At 46.3% G+C, this 19,608-nt stretch overlaps 1 protein-coding gene across 3 annotated transcripts in view; it reads right to left on the bottom strand.

The window, feature by feature from the left end:
- Positions 1–19,608, bottom strand: part of FAM107B (family with sequence similarity 107 member B) — a 187,504-nt gene that overhangs the window by 56,845 nt on the left and 111,051 nt on the right. For 2 of the 3 annotated variants that reach the window (XM_072955000.1, XM_072954999.1), the window contains exon 1: positions 10,127–10,290. The exons of the other annotated variant lie outside the window; for it this stretch is intronic. The gene's annotated coding sequence lies outside the window, so the exon portion shown is untranslated. Of the gene's footprint in view, positions 1–10,126; positions 10,291–19,608 lie in introns of those variants that run through there. 3 annotated transcript variants of the gene reach the window in all.

Below are 19,608 nucleotides of genomic sequence, written 5' to 3'. Positions count from 1 at the left end.
AGAACGTTCCTCTGCTTCGTTCTCTGGACTTGCTTGTGGTTCACCCTAAGCTGCACATCCTGAATTGCAATTCTTTTGCTGTTTCCCAGTAAACCCATTTTGCTGGTAAAATAACTGGATGTTTTATTGTTTCACATCAACAAATCTCATCAAGCTTTAGCACTAACTTTCAGAAATACAGAGACTAGTGGAACACGTTTAAAGAGAAATCTCTCAGCCAAGTACAGACTGCGGGACATTCTACAAGGCAACTGACCTGCTTCTTCAGCAAAGCAGTGACTCAGGGAGAACAGGGCGGGGCAGAAGAGCTGTTCTAGAGTTAAAGCTTCAAGAAGCGTATCAGATGCAACACGTGGGCTTTACTCAGACCCTGGTGTGAAGAAACCAACTATTAAAAGACACTTTCAAACTAATGAGGGGTGAAATCAGTGCAGGGAGTGTGGAGAGTCCTGCAGATCCCGGGGCTGCCCCCACCCCTCGCCTTCTGATGTTTTGGAACTGCACATCCAGCCACTCCCCAACTGAAAGGGCAGGGCCCATGAGCAGAAACTGGGCCACTCCCAGCTCTGCACAGGAAGAGGAAACCCTCAGTAAGAAGATTCAGAAGACCTTGGCTAGCAGAGCAAGAACCAGCTCCTGTGGCACTCTAGAGAGGAAATTTACAGGTGCCTGCACAATTTTTGTCAACAGGATTCTAGCAGTCTTGAGCTTCACATGAAACCCATTCCTGTACAAAGCATAAAATCAATGCTCTGAGCAGATAAGTCAGCATTTGAAGCAAGCAGGGCACCTATGAACCGGGAGAGAAGGAAACGAGATGAACATCCAAGAGGTCACTTTGATTCTTGAACATTCTAGAACATTCTTGAACAATGCTCCACCCCAGCAGCTCCCGTCCCTGTAGGATTTGTGTAGTTTTTGCCTGTTTGTTTTTTAATAATTGAGGCACAATGTACATAAAGCTCAGGGCATACATCTTCCATAAACAGCTCTATCCACTTATACCTCTGGCAATTTAAATTTTATTTGGTTTGACTTCCCCGTATCACACCCCCTCTCCTCAAGGCTACTGCCAGTCAGAAGCAAGTCCACACCACAGACAGAAAGCCATGGGGACCTGTGTCCAACTTCAGAGCTCTGCGGGCTGTTGATCTGCATCAGGGGAGCCAGCTGTCCAGCAAAGGCAAACAGTAACGCTAAACAGAGCGCAGAGGGAACTCAGGATAGTTTTCTTCACTACGCTATTTCAGTCTCGATCTCTGCCCCAAATCCTAAGTCTCCCAAAGCTTCTAGCTCAAGTTATAAGGGTTTTTAACCTGCCACTCCCCGGAACAGTCCAACGGGTGTGGAACAATGGTTGTCCCCGGCCGCCCAAATTTCAAGACCCGGCATTTCTCTGGGTTAGCCGTTTTCAAAAAGAGTAGACTCCCTTGCGGCTCTAACCATAGGCAGAGATTAACAAAGATGGGAAGGAAATCTTTCCAGATCAAAATTTAATACTGTTCATTTTTAACTCTTAAAACCAAGTATTCTAAAATAAAAAGCCTCCTTTTTCGGTTTGCTATTTTGAGCTAGTAAACTGAGACTATAATCCGAAATCCCTAACAATGAAAGACGTACCAGACTTAAGGAGTCAGTTTACTGATGCCATGGTTCCATTTTAGAAAGTCAGGAAGCTGTGACACCAGCACGAAGTTCCTTACCAGAAACCAAGGGCAGAATCCTGCTGCAAAGTTAGTCCTTATTCCAAAGAGGTTATCACTTTTCATGGCTAAATGATGTAACTAGCTCTTACCAAGCTACCTGATAATCTTAAAAAAAAAAAAAAGTACAGACAGTAAGATGTGAAGTGTTTAAAACTCTTCCCACAGTTTTCAGACACTTGTGATGCACAAAGAACGCTCAATGGGGAACACGAAATCCTCCAAAACGAATGATACATGAGCTGGAAAAACTTGTTTAAATACAGAATTGTTACGTAGAGGGGGAAAACGCATTAATATCTAGTATAGTGACACGAACATTCTGAAAAAATGCATGATGCCTAATTAAATCCCACCCATTAATAATAAGGTAGCAGTCCTGGGAAACTTCGTACCAAAAAATGGCATTATTGGTAAACATAATATTTAAAACACAACTCAAACACAAGAGCTCTGCCTAATGACAAAATTACGGGTTTTTAGTTTGGCACCATCCTCACACCATACCCAACAAAGCTCTTTCACATACAGATGACTTGAAGATGTTATTTCCACACCATAATGCCAAAATTAAAATGTCGTGCAAATACCCTTCTTAAAACTGTAGTTTTAGATTTGCATGCAAGTGCACTATTCCAACTGGGATTCCAAACCCTTTCTGAGGCTAAGACGTCAAAAGGTTCATCACATGGTTAAGGAAACACGGAGGAGGAGCGGCTGAGGCATAAATCTGCACAGAGAAGGCCCCAATCTGATCCCAGCTCTTATAATCTGGGGCAAGCTCTTACTTTCCACCTACCAGCACTACTGGTGCCTCCCTCGTGGAATGTCTCGGAAGACCACAGGAGATAGCGAACGAAAAGCCACGCCTGGTGTTAACAGTCAGTGCTTGGGAAATGCTTTTATTTGTCTCAGAATCTGAAGGCCCGTATCGGTGGAAATCGCTCCCATCAGCACAGAGCACCTCTTTTGGACAAAAGCAAAGAATGTGCCTTGAAAGCAGATGTGTTATGCAACAGTGGATGAACCTTGGAAACTTCTCGGTTCAACGAACAAAACCAGACAAAAGGCCACAGACTGTATGACTCCATGTATGGACGTTCCAGAAAAGGCATGACCCTAGAGACAGACGATCAGCGTTTGCCTGAAACTGGGGATGGGAACAGGAACTGACTACAGAGCCTAAAACTGGTCTAGCGACATTGCTCAACTGCACAAATTTACTAGAAACTATGGAACTGTATTTTATTTGGTTTGGCTTCCCCGTATCACATACCCTCTCCTCAAGGCTACTGCCAGTCAGGAGCAGGTCTGGGCGAACTGTACAGTATACACCTCAGTAAAGCTGTACTGGGGAACAAAAAGCGTTTCCAAAGTGTTTGCACAGGTATTTTCACACCAATCTATTATGACAGCAAACTGAGGCCTTTCAGAGTTTAGGAAAACGGTTGAGAACCAGGGCTTGGCTTTGTCCTACATGGCAAACTTGTTACTTCTCTAACCCTCACTTTCCACATCCGGGAAATGGGAATCCTAACAGTCCTGATTTCAGAGGCTGTCTGTGCACATTTCATCATCCTCCCCCGGGCTTCTCAGACCAAGAACTGGTGTCACCCCTCACCCAGTCACGGAGGCTAAACCCGCAGGTGTCACTCGTGACTTCTTTCCCTCTCACATGTCAGCTCCAACCCACTACCAAGTCCTGAGGATTCCATCTTCAAAATGTTTCGGGAATCCATCAAACCGCTTCGTCCCAGCCCCCAGGGACTCACAGGAGCCTCCCACTGGTCCCCCTGCTGCCACTCCTGCCCCTTGCAGTCCTGGCTGCCGCCCACCAGGGTGCTTACCCCACACAAGGCCTGTCCCCTCCACCTCCTGCTCAGAATCCGTGGGGTCTCCCAGCTCAGCAGGTGAGCGCCCTGGCCCCTGGGCTCTGCACAGATAGAGGGGCCAGGTTACCCCCTCCTTCCCTCACATCTCCAGTTCCCCTCCTCACAGGGGCCGCACCCTACTCAAAACCCCACCTCCTCCCCTGCCTGACTCCAGCCCCTTGACCGGACTGACTTTTCTTACAGCACCGACACCACCTGGAATCGTATTATCTGCACACTCACTTACACGCCGTCTTCCCACTGGACCAGATGCTCTGGGCAGGCAGGACTCTGTCAGCCCCACCACCGTCCTGGCCCCAGAGTCTGGCCCAGTGCCTGGCACAGAGAAAAATAAAATATGAAATATTTTTTAAAATAAAATTTAAAAATCGCTGAAGGAATAAAGACACACAGCAGTTAGCACAGTGCCTGCAAGCTAGGGAGCGCTCAGGAGCTGTTAGCAGGAAATAATAAAAATAACAATATTATTATACGTGTCATTATTCTGTTTCACAGAAGGTGGAAGCCCTACTGGGTTAACTGACTCAGTCTGACAGTCTAGCACCACCCACGGTGCCTCGCCCCCCTCACTCCCCGAGCACGGAATGACTGCGGCCCCCCTAGCAGGAGCCTCCTGTTCTGAGCCCTGCCCCCTCTCACCTTCCAAGAGCCACCTTGCCCTACAGGGGTGGCCGGCACACTATCAGAACCCCAGGGCAGTCCCAGGAGGGACAAGTCACATCCCCGGGTGTGCCACTGGGCACAGCGAGCGCAGGCTCTCACCTCGCCCTGCAGACCACTCTAGGAGTGGGGCAAGGAGGATGACCTCCACTGTCCAGATGAGGAAGGAGAGACAGAGAAATAAATGACCTGCTCGAAAACCATACACATACTAATTAACAGTGAACTTGGGCCTGGGATTCTGAACATCTCAAAAGACTAGGCCTCTCTCTTTCCAACACACACTACTCTGGGCGTCCGTGAAAAAAAGGAAAGGAAGACGCCGGCCACAGCTTTATTTTAAACGACACTGAGTTGTAAGGGAAAAGAACATTTGAAAGAAAGTCCTTCTACACATACCTCCCCATAATGACATTCCTAACTCCCTGCAGCACAGGGGAACTTGACACAGCTCTACCAGACACTGGTGAGCACCTTCTGATTATTTCTACTGCGGGAGTTTATAATGTGACTGTACGGCTTTGTAAGCTCATTAGCATGGATCAGGCCCAGATGCCTGAAAAACCTGGGTAAATGTGAGTTTTCACTGTAACACTCACGGAGCACGCTCTGGGTGATACAGGCTCACGAAGACACAAGACAGCTTACACCACAGGATCGCAGCCTCTCCCAAACACCTGACTGTGACACTTTACGAAGAGCGCCAAGCCTGTATCCAAGGATAGAATAAATCATGCCATTTCTAACATCGGAGCCCAGTTATCTTTAAAACACTCCTGAGGGCATGAATGTACCCTGCGGGGCAGGGTGAAGAGAGCAGGGAGAAAGTCCCTCATTCTCCCCTCACCCCCGTCCCCCGTGTCCCTCAGTGGCATCATGGCACCTCTGCTGTTACTGAAACTTGGTGGGCAAAGGCTCAAGAGCCTAAACCCCGTGGCCGGCCACGTCTCTGAGACCGTGTGTCTGGGGCTTCAGGCCGGCGCCGCACGTGGGAGGCAGATCTTGCTAAGCTCATCTCACAAACAACTTTAGATCACAAAGCTGGGGCCTGGGTTCCAACTCAGACAGGTCTGGCTTCAAAGCTCCAAACCGTTCCCTACAGCACAGTAAGATACGTGCCCCGTTCCCCAATCCCACCCCTCTCACCCAGGGCCGGCACTGAGCTGGGCTGTGACCCACAGATGCTCCGCTATAATACAGGCTGGCACTGACAACAGAGAGGGGAAGAGAATAGGGCAAGAAAGTCCTCTAGACAACACGTACCTACAGCGCACCAGCATGTGGACAGCTGGTCTACCTGCATTTTTTCTATCTTTTCCCTAGGCTCTGCAATCCCCCGTTCAAGACTTCTCCCCACAGGAGCTGCGAAGGATTTATGATTTAGTAGCACAGCCAGGAACAGCACTGCGGACAGCCCAGAGGTCGCAATACTTCATGGCCTCAAAAAGGGGCAAGGGGTGCTTTTCTTCACAATGCAGAACCCCAAGACTTTGCTGTGTGTAGGCAACACTGTCATCAAACCACGTCTTCCTAGTCCCACCTCCCCCGCCATGCACAGCACAGACACAGCTCCTACTTTACACCTGCTTTGCACCAGCTGCTTGGCCGTAATGAAATTTTTGATAGAACTGAACTGTTAAAAGAGTTCACCTCATGTTAAAGCAACACTACTTCCTTCTTCTGCATCTCCCCCCATTTCCCTTCCTACAGTCCACCCCAGTTTGAAAAACATTCTTAAGAAAGTCTTCCCACAATTTCCCCACAAGCCCCTTGTCTTATCTTTCGTAACAGAGCCTCGGGTGCGCCCAGATGTAGTCACGTGCCCCACCACCCCCCAACCCGCATAACACTAGCCCTCAGCTCCCAGGAGTGCCTCAGATCAGCTGAGATCACCATGCGGCCACCTCAACTGGCTTCCCCAGGCCACTGGCCTTCAGCGAGAACACAGGAACAATACCAGGGTTTCCCAGTACCTCCTCAATTCTGCACTAGAAAGCGTCCCAATCCCTCAGCCAAATTCTAGACAAAACCAAACAGTCCTCCAAATCTGTTCCACTGAGGCCCTACCACCATGTTCTTACATCAAGCAGCCCTGGGCAAATCACACTCACCCCCCTCCATGCCTCGCCCCACCAGACCCTTCCCCTTCCAGTCAGAAACCTAATCCCGCAGCCTTCACTATGGTCTACCCCCTTCTTTCCAAGATACCTTAATTCACAAAGGACTACCTTCCCTGCACAGCTCTTCTCATCACTGTCATTAAACAATCTGTGTAATTTTATGCAATTCTTTAAATATCTTTCTCATCTGCCCTGCCACGCAGACAGGGACCCCATCAGTCTTGTCAACTGCAGTATACCCAATGCTGGGACAGTGCCACCACATGGGAAGATGGAAGGAAATGTTTGTTCAATGGGACTGAACAGGAAACAGCTTCCCCCATCAGCCTTAGAAATAGCCCCTCGTCCATTTACCACTACGGCTAAGTGGCAGCCGCCAGTGATTTTCTTTCTCCTACTGATGGGATCCTGGGATCAACAAATCAGATGAAGTAAAAGCATCTTTCCAGTGGAGTTCCCTAGGTACTGAGCATAAGGAAAAGTTTAAAGTACAGATGGACAGGGCGCAGCATTTTGCACTAGAAGGAAAAGGGAGAAACAAACGAAAAGATGAGACAAGGAAATTACACAAGGAAAAGCAGTGGAGTCTCATCAGATCATCATGGCCCCAGGCCGTGCGCACGGACTTCTCGGTCACACAGAGCTTGCCCTATACAACGTGAGGCCAAAGTGAGATACAAGATGGGTCAGTGCCCACAGCTACTTTCTCCAGACCTGAAGAAAGCTGACAAGTCACTATCTCAAGCTATCCGAGGACTTCTAAAAATGCCTAAAATCTAGATCTCACCCCACAAAGCTTCCTGGCCCATTCTCTCCAAATGTTTGCACAGAGAAGTCTGGAGGGAAAGAGAAGATGGGACATTAAGAATATGAAGCCATATTACTAATCTACTACGTTCCCTCTTTTTGGAGAAAAGTTTTCCACCCTTCAAACACTCCCTCCAAATATCAGTAAAAAATTTTTCCACCATTACTAGTGACATTTTTAACAATAAAGGAATCAAAGGGATGAATAAATGGACGACAGCACTCATCCTACTACAAACAGTGCAGGAACAGGACTTCCCATGGCACTTCTCTCAAGCACAAACCAAGTCTATTTTAAACATCCTAGGAATGGAATCTCCAGTCCACAGGGACCAGTGGCTGAGGCCATCACAAATGGCCATTGCAGGTCTGCAACCTTGGACCATTCCCAAACTTTTCTCTCCTACCCACAAAGCAACAGACCTTTTAAGAGCAAAGTCACTCAACTCGGACCTCATGTCCAGCCTGGCTGTACTGCTTAGACTGTTCAAGGCCATAGGAAGGTTGAAAAATAAGATGTAAAGATTCTGATATTCCCTATTTTGGTTTCTTCTGACTTCTGTATGTAGAAAGGTACCATTTTTACAGCACATTATATACTTCACACACTCACAGGTCACTGCAGTCCACACTCTGAATCCACAGGGTGCTGGTTCAAGGACCGCCTCAGACACCAAAAAATCCACAGATGCTCAATCTCTGATACAAAATGGTGTAGAACAATGAATACAGTTGGCCCTTTGTGCACAGGTTTGGCACCTGCAGATTCAATCCTCAGTTGGTTGAACATGAGGATGTGAAACTTGGGGATACAGGGGCCCCCCAAGCACGCATGCAGATTAAGGAGTCCCATGTTAGAAACAGGAACAAAGATTGTACCTGACGGTACCTAACCACAACTTCCTTCTTGTAAATTCTTCTAACTTCAAAAAGTATTGCATCATCCTAGCGATCAATCTAAACAATTGCTTCTAAACAATTGTCTCCAAGACCTCTTTTTCACTTTGCACACTGGAGAAATTAAATGTTGGAAAATTTTACAAGTGGAAAATAAAAGTATGTAAGGACAAACATTCGGTGGCCCACTCTGTGGCTGCACAACGTGGTTTTTGTTTTTTTCACAGAACACACACACTCAAAACTACTCAGTACACACGGAAAAGCCTTCTTATTTTACTTTCTCAGTGCAAGATCTTTTAGTAGCAAGGTGTTTTACCAGTTATAAAACCAGCTATATTTCTTGTTCTACAAAAAAAGAGTTCCTTTCCATCCCATATTTCTCATGACTCTCAGAACACAATTTTATTTTTAAAATATTTTAAAAGCTGAAAGGTTGACTTTTAATTTTTTTTAAAAAAATTGTCAGTCCCAAACCACTCCTTGAAATCCAAAGAATACAGTCCATAAAATGTTTCTGTCAGTCCATTCTTCCCTATTAAGTGGAACTTCCTTTGTTCTATTTCCTCCCTCTCCCTCTTGTACAGGTGGTTAGTTGCAAGGCTGTAAGAAAATATATTTCTAACAACTTGTTGGCAAAACACTGTTGTAGACTATGGTTATTACAGGTCATGTTTTCGACTGATGTGAGTAGCAAAGATTAATAATCAGTAACTCCCCCACTTATTCACACACACACACACCATGCCTGCCAAGCCATAGATCATGCAAAGATGCCTTTACCTTCAAGGTTGTGTTGGGGTGGCTGGGTACCTAAGTGACTTTTTCTTTCCCTACATTTCTTTCCAATGTTTTAATAAACATATAATTTTATACTGAAAAGTTTTATACTGGAAACTACTAGCACCAAGAAATCTTCTCTAGACAGACACCCCAGATACTGTGTCAACTTAAAGCAACATGGACAGCTAAAATCTCCAACGTGAAACAGGGGGCACATGGCCTCGGGAGAAAATTAAGTACAGGTTAGCAAGAAATTCTCAAGTTACAAATGCCAAGTCTAACAGGCCTCAACCCGGTTTTCTGTATTTATCTCTAACATCACACTCATTTCAATAGAATAACTGGGCTCTGCTGGCACTGCCTAAAGTCCTTCGGAGGAAGGAAGTGTGTGGTGGCCTACTGCTGAGAATACTTGCAATTTTTCCTCAACAGGACATCTTCTCATTTCAGAGGGACTGTTACCACCCCCTACACAGCCTGTCAAAACTTAGCCATACATGGCCACGCCATCCCCGGGGGACCTGGAGATGCTTGAGGAGAAATTATGAAAACCAAAATTTTAGGACTTCTTGGGTGCAGACGCCACCCAACACACTAGGTTCACTGGAGTAGTAGAAGAGGACAGAAGTCAAAAATGGAAAAGTTACTTGCAGACTCTTTGGAAACGGTGCCCCAGTCACCTTTAAACCAGAGGGCCAACCACCCCCACCACCGGCGCGGCCCCTCCTTTGTTTGCCCAGGCGGAGGCTCGGTGGAGGCCGGGGCAACAGGGGGCGAGCCGGGCGCCCAGGGCTCGGCATCTGGCCGCGCGCGGCGCACCGGGTGGGCAGCGCATCCCCCGCGGCAGGCAGGGTCTCTCCATTTTCAAGGCCAAGGAAGCAACAATAAGACGAGCCAGGAGGCCGCCCCGGCTCGCCTCCCCCGCGGCGCCCCCCGACTCCCCAGCACCCCCTGGGCCGGGAGACCCCCGTGCGCGCCCCCCGCCACGCCCCGACCCCGCGCCCCACGCCCGCCCGCCGGCACGGCGAGGGGTGGCCCGGGCTCCCTCCAAGCCCACCGGCCCTAGAGCCGTCCTCCCGCGCCCGCAGGGACCCCTGCCCCACCGCCGGCCGCGGGGAGGGTAAGGCCGGCCGCCCTTCCCGCCCGGGGGTCCCTCGTGCCGGGCGTCCGGCGGGCGGGCGGCCGCGCCGGGTCCCGGCGGGCACCCCGCCTCCTCCGAGCTCCCAGTCTTTGTGTGCAAAGTAAGTGCGGGAGGCGAACCCACCTCGGCGCGCGCACAAAGGCGCGCGGCTCCCTCCCCGGCGCTCGCTCCGGGAGGCTGCGGCGGCGCCCAGCGGCCCGGCGGCTCAGGGCGGCGCGGAGGCGGCGCGGGCGGCGGCTCAGACGGCGGCGGCGGCCGGTCCGGCGCAGGGCGGCTGTTTCACACCCCGCGGCCCCGCGAGTCCGAATTAAGCGGCGGGGCGGGGCGGGGGCGGGGAGGGGCGGGGCGAGGAGGCCGAGGCCCCACCCCAGACACGCCCCGCCGCGCTGGCTGCTGCTCCGCGCTCCGGCCCACGGGGACTGAGCAGGGAGAAAGTCTGCGAATCTGGCCCCGGGAGGTTTTCCTTCTGTGGCTTCAGTTTGGTTGGCTTCGGAAACTCTCGAAGCAGAGGGAATATTGGAAGAAAAATACTGAGTGTCACCAGATGAGAGAGAGAAATGGGAAATTAAAGGCGGCGGGAACCCGTTTGTGGGGCCCACAATTAAACACCACACACACACACTCAGGACCCAAGTACTCGGGAGTGTTTGGCTGGTGGGTGTCTGGCCTCCACCTCCACTCCACGCCTGTGACACTCAGAGACACTATTCCTATTGAAATTCCGCCAATACGTCACCGAAGAAAACTCAAAGGGAATGGGGTGGGGGGACACACAAGGAATCAGATTTGTTGTCATTGTAAGAATTTACTCTCAAACCAGAGCTTGTAACCCAGTGACCTGGGAATTTGTTCAGATTCCTTCTCCTCAAAGGGTACTTGGAGATTTAAATTTGTTAGAAAGGAGAAAGGGGTTTGTTTCACCGCTTTTTTTTTCTCTCTGATATTCGCTTTTCTCAGCTCTCTTACAGCAAATTGCTTCTCTGCCCAACCCTGAGCCTCTTAGATTACAATCTACCTGAATCACAGCAGGTACAAAAATGGGACGTATCTGTTTCAGAGTAACAGACAATTTAAGATAGCAGGTAATGGATTTTAGATCAAACCTTTGTAATTTTCTTGGCAACAGATGAATAAGGGTTTATTTATTGGGAAGCTTTTTTGACTGAAACAGCTTGGTCATGATCACACAAAAAAGTCATATCACTGGTAGATTTTGAAAAATAAACTACTTCCTTCAAAGATGCTCTCAATGTATGGCACTTGAGAGCCTGGTCATCTCTAGGCCACTAAGCCCACTGAGGGGTGGAATCACCTGCCACAGGATGTAGACATGAGCTCCTTCCCAGCCCAGGAAACTGACCTGTGTGAACTTTATCCATGGCATTTCCCACAAGCCTTACTTCTCCCCCGTCCTTGGGTTGTGTTGTTTCTATTCTCAACAATGGGTCCACTGGGCACCAAACCAGAACCTGGGATTCAGCCTCAATTTTCCCCTCACTCCCCACAGAGGAGTCACTTCCCAGTACTCATATTCTATGGGATGCCTGGGTAGCCCACCTGACACCCGTCCCACTGGTTCTGCCACAGCTGGCCTCTGGGGTCTGTTATCACACGGTGGCAGCGGCCTCCCCACTGTCTCCAGCCTCCAGTCTCACCTACGCTTTCCCTCGAAACTGCTTCCCCCTTTCCAAGTGCAAATCTGCTCTTCGAACCGTTTGTCAGGTGCCCTACAATCCTACTGCATGACCCAGTTCAAGCTCCTTCGTGCAGTGTCCCATACAGCAGCATACTTCTTGGCATCACCTTGACAATGCCCCTGTGCCCTTGCTGAACCCCCCAGACAAGAACCTGTTGCTCTCTCCACCAGAACACTGTATGTGTAAATGGCCCTGTTTCGTGAATATGAGGACTGGACGAAAGAATCTGCCACCTGTTAGGCTTTTCCGCGTGCCTCCCCTCGGCCTAGCACACGTTCACCTTGGCTCCAGCCCCCCAAGAGCGCCACTCCTCTCTGAGACCCAAGTTCCTCTGAAAAGCCTTCCTGACCTGCTTAAACTGAATGGACTTTCCTGCCCCTCCCATTCTTAGCACTGCCTTATAATGAGTGCACTGTATTATAAATATGTGCCCTCCTTGAGCAAAGTTGATACTTGACATATATACATATCTTTACATCCTCCTGCTTAACGTAGTGTCTGGAGTATAAGAAACGTGAGAGACTGAATCATGTCTTCCCGAAATTCATATATTGAAACCCTAACCCCCAGCGTGACTGTATTTAGAGGTAGGACCTTTGGGGAGCTAATTAAATTTAAATGACGTCATGAGGGTGGGGACCTAATCTGGTAGGGCTGGTGATGAGAAGAAGAAGAGACACCAGAGATCTCTCTGTGCATGCACACAGGGGCCATGTGAGGACACAGCTAGAAAGCAGTGATCTGCAAGCCAGGAAGGCATCTCACCAGAAACCAGCTCTGCTAACACCTTGATCTTGTACTTCCAACCTCCGGAACTGTGAGAGAATAAGTGTCTGTTATTTGAGCCGCTGTTGTTTGAGCAATGCAAAGAGACTAATACAAGAAGTGTACATTGGATTCTAGATTCTAACCCTGGAAAAGCACTGGCCCACCAGTGAGCCTGTAATGTCACCCCAAAGCAGCCTGGACAGACTTCTATGATGCCAGGACAGTGGACAGAGTCTGGATGTGATAGGTGACCGCACAGACTTTTCCTTACCCTGGAAACAGAAACGGGCAACTCATTCGATAGACTGGAGTCTTAATGCCCACAGGCTTTCAGCCTTGGCCTTCCCTTTGCATCAGGAACCATTATTCTTTTAAACCAAAAACAATAAAAAGAGATCAAGTACTGACTTTGAACTTCTTGAGTCAAAACTTTATTAAAAGACAGGACGCCAATACCCATTCATTAAGTCTACCCTTTTGGGCTTGTATTTCACATTCCTGGGGATCTCAGGAGGATTTTAATCCAGGTGGGATCAAGTATCTAGTTTGGCATGGGACCCTTGGAGTCACTGTGGGTGGACCTGGGAAATAAGAACTTAAAGGTTATGGGCTAGAGTGATACTTACACTTGCATCCACATCAGTGCCTGGACCACATTAGGTGCATGATGTATGTTTGTCCCATGAATCAGGCTGGATCATCAGGGCACAGCTAGACCTCCTAAGGGTGCATCAGGTGGCACCCAACCCTCAGCCTGAGGCTGATGTCCTGTAGATTCCATATTCTGGTTGTGGCCTGGTCTGCAGGAAGTTCAGGGACCAGTGACATAGGCACCTCCTTGGGTTTCTACTCCTGGGCTGGCACAGTTCACCAGGTATATTGAGCACCCTTGCTCACTTTCTCCAAATGCAAAACAAAGAAAATGCTCCCCAGAGTGGTTTTTTGAGCCCTTTAGCCAATCCTTGGTGATAGAGTGCTGATCGCACTTTACTGGAAAGTGTACATAATAATTTTCCATCTTCTAACACTCACCCGCAAGGCCACCCGTAGACTCAGCTTTAACCTCATCCTCTTTACTTTGACATCTGGGGCCTTTTCAAAATTCATTCCTAAGGAGAACTGAGGAAAGCAGCGATGAACATGTGGCGACATAAAGCAGAGCAAAGCAAATCAATTTGGAATGAGATATATTGCTTTTTTATCTCCTACTTGGACATTTTCCTTATGCACAATCTTGAAATAGTTGTTTTATGCCCTAACCATCATCCTAAAAAGCTCCAAGCAGATGAGGAAGGCTTAACAGCGCTGTAGAGGAGGGAAATTTAAGTTTTAGTTTTTAAAAATAGTTTTTTGATGGTGGTACTGAGAATTGAACCCAAGGACCTCATACACGCTAAGCACACACTCTACCAATGAGCTATACTCCCTATTTTTATATGTGTACCTTTTTGTATCTTAAATTTTGCACTGTGTGTGTGGCCATTTGAATAGATAGTAATCAATTCAAAAAGAAATAAAATCTTAATTTTAAATCCATATTTAAAAAGTCATGTTCTTTAATATCTGAATATCTGTATCAGCTATCTATTTCTGCATAACACATCACGCCAAAATGTAGAGGCTTAAAATAAGAATGAATGATTTGCTCGCAATGCTGTGGGTTGGCGATCTGGATAAGACTCAGCTGGGAGACCTTGTTTCTGCTCCGTCTGGTCTTAGCTAGGCTCCACCATGCCTTTGCTGTCAGTTGGGAGGTTGGCCAGGGACTGGCTTGTCCTGGGTGGCCTCCACGTCCAGAAGTTGCCTGGAGCTGTCTCTTGAGTACCTAAGGTGCAGGATCGTGGGGACCTTACCCCAGGGCAGCTGATGAAAGAGGAAGCTGTCAGGCCTCCTGAGGTCTGGGCTCAAGATCATCCTGCTACGTTCTATGCTTTGAAAATATCACACAGCTAGCCCAACTCCAAGACTTGGGGCTCCACCCCTTGATGGCAGAAGCAGGAGTCACATTACAAAGGGACCTGAGTACTAGGATACCACGTACGATTGGAGGAATTGCAGACATCTTTGCAAATAATCTTCCCCTCCATCCAAGTTAAGGACCTACACAGTGGAGGGCAGCTGTCACAGGGGATAGTAGTCGTCTCCAGCTGAATCACTCTGATTATAGACAAATCAAAAGCCCTTTGCAATTGAACATAAAACCCACAACGGATTCAATAAATTGCAACTGGCCTCACGTCCTGAATTGAGAGATCAAAGTAGATATTTGATTTCTGCTTTTTTGTTTCTGGTTTAAAATAAGAACGAGAGGCAGGGGAAGATGAGAAAAGCTTTAGGACCCTAAAGAAGCTAAGATTGAACAGGCTCTAAACCAGTGTGTTAGTTATCTGTTGCTGCATAACTAGTTATGACAGACTCAGCCCATAGATATTAGCTCCTCGCTGCTTTAGTCAGACATGTCCTGGATGGATTCTCTGCCCAGGGCCCCCCAAAGCAGAAAATCAAGATCTTGGCAGGACTCATGGCTCATTTCATCCAGAGCTCAAGGTCCTGTTGGCAGAATTCAGTTCCTTGTGGTTGTAGGACTGAGATTCCCATTTTCCTATTGGTTGAACTGAGAGCCACTCCCAGCTCCTAAAAGCTGCCTGCATATCTTATGTTGTGGCCCTTTCCATTGTCTAGTGAGCAATGGACCATCAAATCCTTCTAGTGCTTCTAATCTCTGCCCTCCTTTAGCTCCACCTTCCTCCATCTCTGCCTCTAGACACAGATGTAAAGTGCTTAGGTGATTAGGTCAGGCCCACCCAGACCATCTCCTTATCTTAAGGTCAACTGATTTGAGAACTTCCTTAGATTTGCAAAATCCCTTCCCAACAGTACCCAGATTGGTGTATAACTGAATAACTAGGAGAAGGTGTGTGTACACCAGGGGACAGAATTCTGCCCATACAACTGGCAATATAAACAGATGAACTGATCAGAAGATGGACAGTTGTTCTTCTGTGTAAAACTTACAGAACGTGAGAGTGGGCAGAAGATGGGGGCCTTGAGGAAGTATCACATACAAGCTGATCAGCTACTTAAGTAAAACAAAAGAAGCCAGGCCCTAAGAAGCAATTCCCATGAGGTTAATAACCTAGCTCCCACACAGCTTAGTGGGTAGTAAGTCTTCATTAAACCCTGATGACCTGAATACTAAAAAATAGGGAAAGAAAAACAAAGAGTATAGCACGCTAATTTTGTCACTTAAATAGCATAATAATATGAGTATAATATTCTCCTTTATTTTGCTTAACTGCTTTGAACCACCGTTGCATCATGTGAAGGCAGTGTTCTGTATCCACGAAGACAATGCTTTTTGATGAAGAGACTTATAGAATTCATTTGTGGAAATGTTTTGTGAAATGATGTATAGCTTGCCAAGCAAATATAGCATACGTGTACCTTTTAAAATTAGTAGTACTTAGAAAGGACCAAAATGACAGACCCACATCAAAAAGAATGTGCTGCAAGCTAGATCAGGTGCTGTTCCGTTAAAACAGCCTCTTTGCCTGAGTATTTGTGAGCCAAGGAATGGAGTCACTTCATTAAATATGCTAAGGGCACCAGGAAGAAAAATGAACACCCTCTCCTTCAATAGCTATCTGCTGCAAAGCATTTTGCAAACTCCACAACAGAGCTGTGGTTCATAATGTAATAGAACACTTTGCCTTTTCTAGAGAGTTTAAAGTTTAGGAGAGCTTTCATGTCAAAACCTTTAATGCATGTGTTGCCTAAAATGCTTAATTTCGTTTTTACAGAACACTTGCTCTTTGCTATTCATAATTTTAACATCAAAAGGTTATATGTTTACATATATTTATATAACTATAAAATGGTGATTCAAATCTGCCACTAAGTATCGCCTAAAAATCAAGAGAAATAGCTCCTAGTTACATAAACAGCCACGGCGTGATGCAAAGACCTGAGTTTTATGTCTTTTTCTTCACGTAAATCCAAAACCAGGGAAAAAAAGCGTTTCCTGAGAGTCTTCCTGTATATTAAAACTAAAATCTTTTAAAGCAAAGAGAAGGGAAGAAACACTCAAACCCTCATCCTGTCAAAAACATTAAGATAACTCAGTGTTAGACACTAATAAGGAAACAAACCGTGTCTGCATGCAGGCATAGTAAAGGCACTCCCTCTACATGTCCCAGTTCTAATAACTAACCTAGAAAATGAGTGTCCAGTTCACTGGGAACATTCTAATTGTGCGCCAGTTTTCCTTCTTGCTACACATGCTAGGTACATTTCTATTAACAGGGTGTATTCCTTCAATAACGGTAGCAACTGGTTGAATGCCTTTTATTTATACTCATGTACCTTTTAAGCAAGGCAATAATACAAGTTCATAGAATTAGAGAAGAAAGCACAGGCTAGGACAGAAGAGGTCTAAATCATGGCTCTGCTACCAAATAGCTTGGTGACTCTGGACAAGGTATCTAACTCACTGCAAGCTGTTTGCTCTGGATGCAGTGGTTAATGATTCTCTAGCAATCTACACCTAGATGTATGTATCTTCCATTTAAAAATTACAGGACTATTACACATACACACATACGTATATGTAGACAGGAGTGTATATACATATATCTTATATCTCAAAATTATAATGTTAGTATTTTTCTGTTGCCACCGAGTCTTGGCTGGAAGGGGAAACTGCTCAATCCACTTTGGGCTTGCAACTGAAGTCCAAACTGCAGCTAACGCTAAGTCTTGCCAGAGAAAGTTTGCTGATTAACTCAGCCCAGAGATCTGTATCTCAGACACACATTTGAAGTGCTAATGATTACCGGGCTTTAAAAAATGTTCTTCGACTGATAACATTCTTTTATGTGTTCCACCAAAATTTAATCTGGACTAAAACGCTGCCTAGTGTCACCTGTGGCTGGGAATGTTAACATTAATAAAGACTTGAACCTGATAAGGAAAAAGAGAGAAAGAACGAATGATAAAAGGGCAGAGTTCCTCTGGGGCGGCTGAAGGATAGTTTCTGGAGATGTTTTGTAATCCTCCGCATTGGCCTCAGTCACTGTCATCACTTGGAGCAACCTGCCTTGTTCTGATTCCAGTTTGCCCCAATGGTCGCCCTTTTGCAAGTTAACAGCCGAGACACATAGCAAGAAACTGTACTTTGACATGCACCTGCTTTTCCCAGATCACTCCTCCCTACAACTGCTAAGCCATCTGCTCTCATCTCCATGAGAGCAGAAACAACCCCTCAAAAGGCTAAATGAAAGAAATGCAAAAATATAATAGAAGCTATCTTTCTCTTTGAAAGACCAATAAAATTGACAAACCTCTGTACAAAATGGGACAGAGAGACAAAGTAGAAAAATATATATTAGGAATGGAGACAAAGACAAAACTACAGACACTCAAAGAGTATGGATGCTCGGAATATCAAAACACAAAGAACAACTTTATCTGAAAAGTTAAATGAAATGGAAAAATTCCACTTGCTACAAACAACTCAGGGTGAAACAGGAAACTGGAAGAGTCCCAGGAACTTTCAGGGGCTTGAATTGGCAATTAAAATTTTGTCACAGAATTAGGAGGAATCAAGTACTATGGAAATTTATTTTAAGGATGATTAATGATACTCATGGCTTGGTTAGGGATGGGCTTAATCTTTTTGAGAGACAATTTATGAATGTGACCAATTAAAAGCAGAACTTCCCTTTTCACTCTTAACTTCCCTACTTCCCAGCTGCCCCTTATCAAGAGGACCCCTGACAGTCACCCTCCTACAACTTTAGAACAACCTTTATTTCCTCTCTCAGGCCTCACATCCACTTGGGTCCCAAAACCAATCCATTGCTTTCACTGGATTTCTCTCATAGTCACATGTTTCTCTCCATCACTATCCAGTTCTGCCTGGACCACAGATAACCCTCAGTGGATGGGCAGCCACCAATACTCCCTTCCTTACATCCACTCCACACGGTTTACACCAGGTGGACAGCATAATGTTTCAGTCATACATGCACATACATATGTTTCTTTTCATATTATTTTTCTTTATAGGTTCCTACAAGATATTGGTTACTCCCAGTTTATCCCTTCCCACCCTCTTCCCTCCTGGTAATCATAAGTTTGTTTTGTATGTCTATGAGTTTGTTTCTGCAACAATTATTTTAAATCTTTCCAAAAGATGTTAGCTATTTCCCTACTTTGTTATAAAAAGGTTCTTAGAGGCATTATTTCAAAAAACAATTCTGATCTCCTTGTGAAAGGCCCAACTGAGTATCTTTATGAGGAATTTTGCTAAAGGCACATTGCTCATTTGCTGGAATAACTTTTGTTAAGTCTCAGTTTTCTATAAAGGAAAATAATCTGATCAGCAGTCTTTGGAACAATTGGAAGCTTGGGCTTTGAAATATATCAAGGCAAATGGGAAGACAAGGGACATTGTTTCAACTGAGATATTCACAATTCTCAGTGCTCTCCCAATGACACAGAGTCAGCCCAGGGGACTACTAATGAGGTAGAAATATGAATATGCATGAGCTGGAATCACACCAAGAGGCTAATAAAGGGTATTGTTGCTCACTTAGGTCTGCCTGGTATGAGAAAGTGGAGGGATGCTGGGAGTAAACAGTGGGCAAGTTTGCAGCAGATTTTCTCCTAGTTTATAAGAACAACCCTTGACTGAGTAAGAACAGCTATCATGAAAGACACACTCAGACACACAGTCCCTTATTTAACTGTTAACTATTGTTAAAGAGACAATAGCAAATGTAGAAAAATAAAGTAAAAATAAGAAGTGCAGGTGAGCAGATAAGAGCAGAAGGAGGAAGAGAAGGAAAGGGAGAAGGAACAATAAAAGAAAAGGGAAAGAGAAAAGGAAGAAGTTACTGGGGACAAGAGTAGGGTGGGAGGGGAGCAGAGGAAACAAAGAGGCTGGGAAGGAAAAGGAAATTAGCAGAGAGAAAGACATGGGATATTTTAAGATTTTTTTTTGTGAAGGTCATGCCCTGGTTTTCACTGTGACTTAAACTCAGGAAACAAACCTTCCTGTTGAGGCATGTGTGGGATTCTTGCTCGGCCCCTTGTAAGTGGTTGTTATGTATCAAGACAAGAGTGTCTACAAAGGGGGAG

The sequence above is a fragment of the Vicugna pacos genome, chromosome 35 (assembly GCF_048564905.1).
Source record: "Vicugna pacos chromosome 35, VicPac4, whole genome shotgun sequence".
Taxonomy (NCBI): Eukaryota; Metazoa; Chordata; class Mammalia; order Artiodactyla; family Camelidae; genus Vicugna; species Vicugna pacos.
The sequence above is the reverse complement of the archived record's forward strand: the minus strand, read 5'-3'. Positions and strand labels throughout refer to the sequence as shown.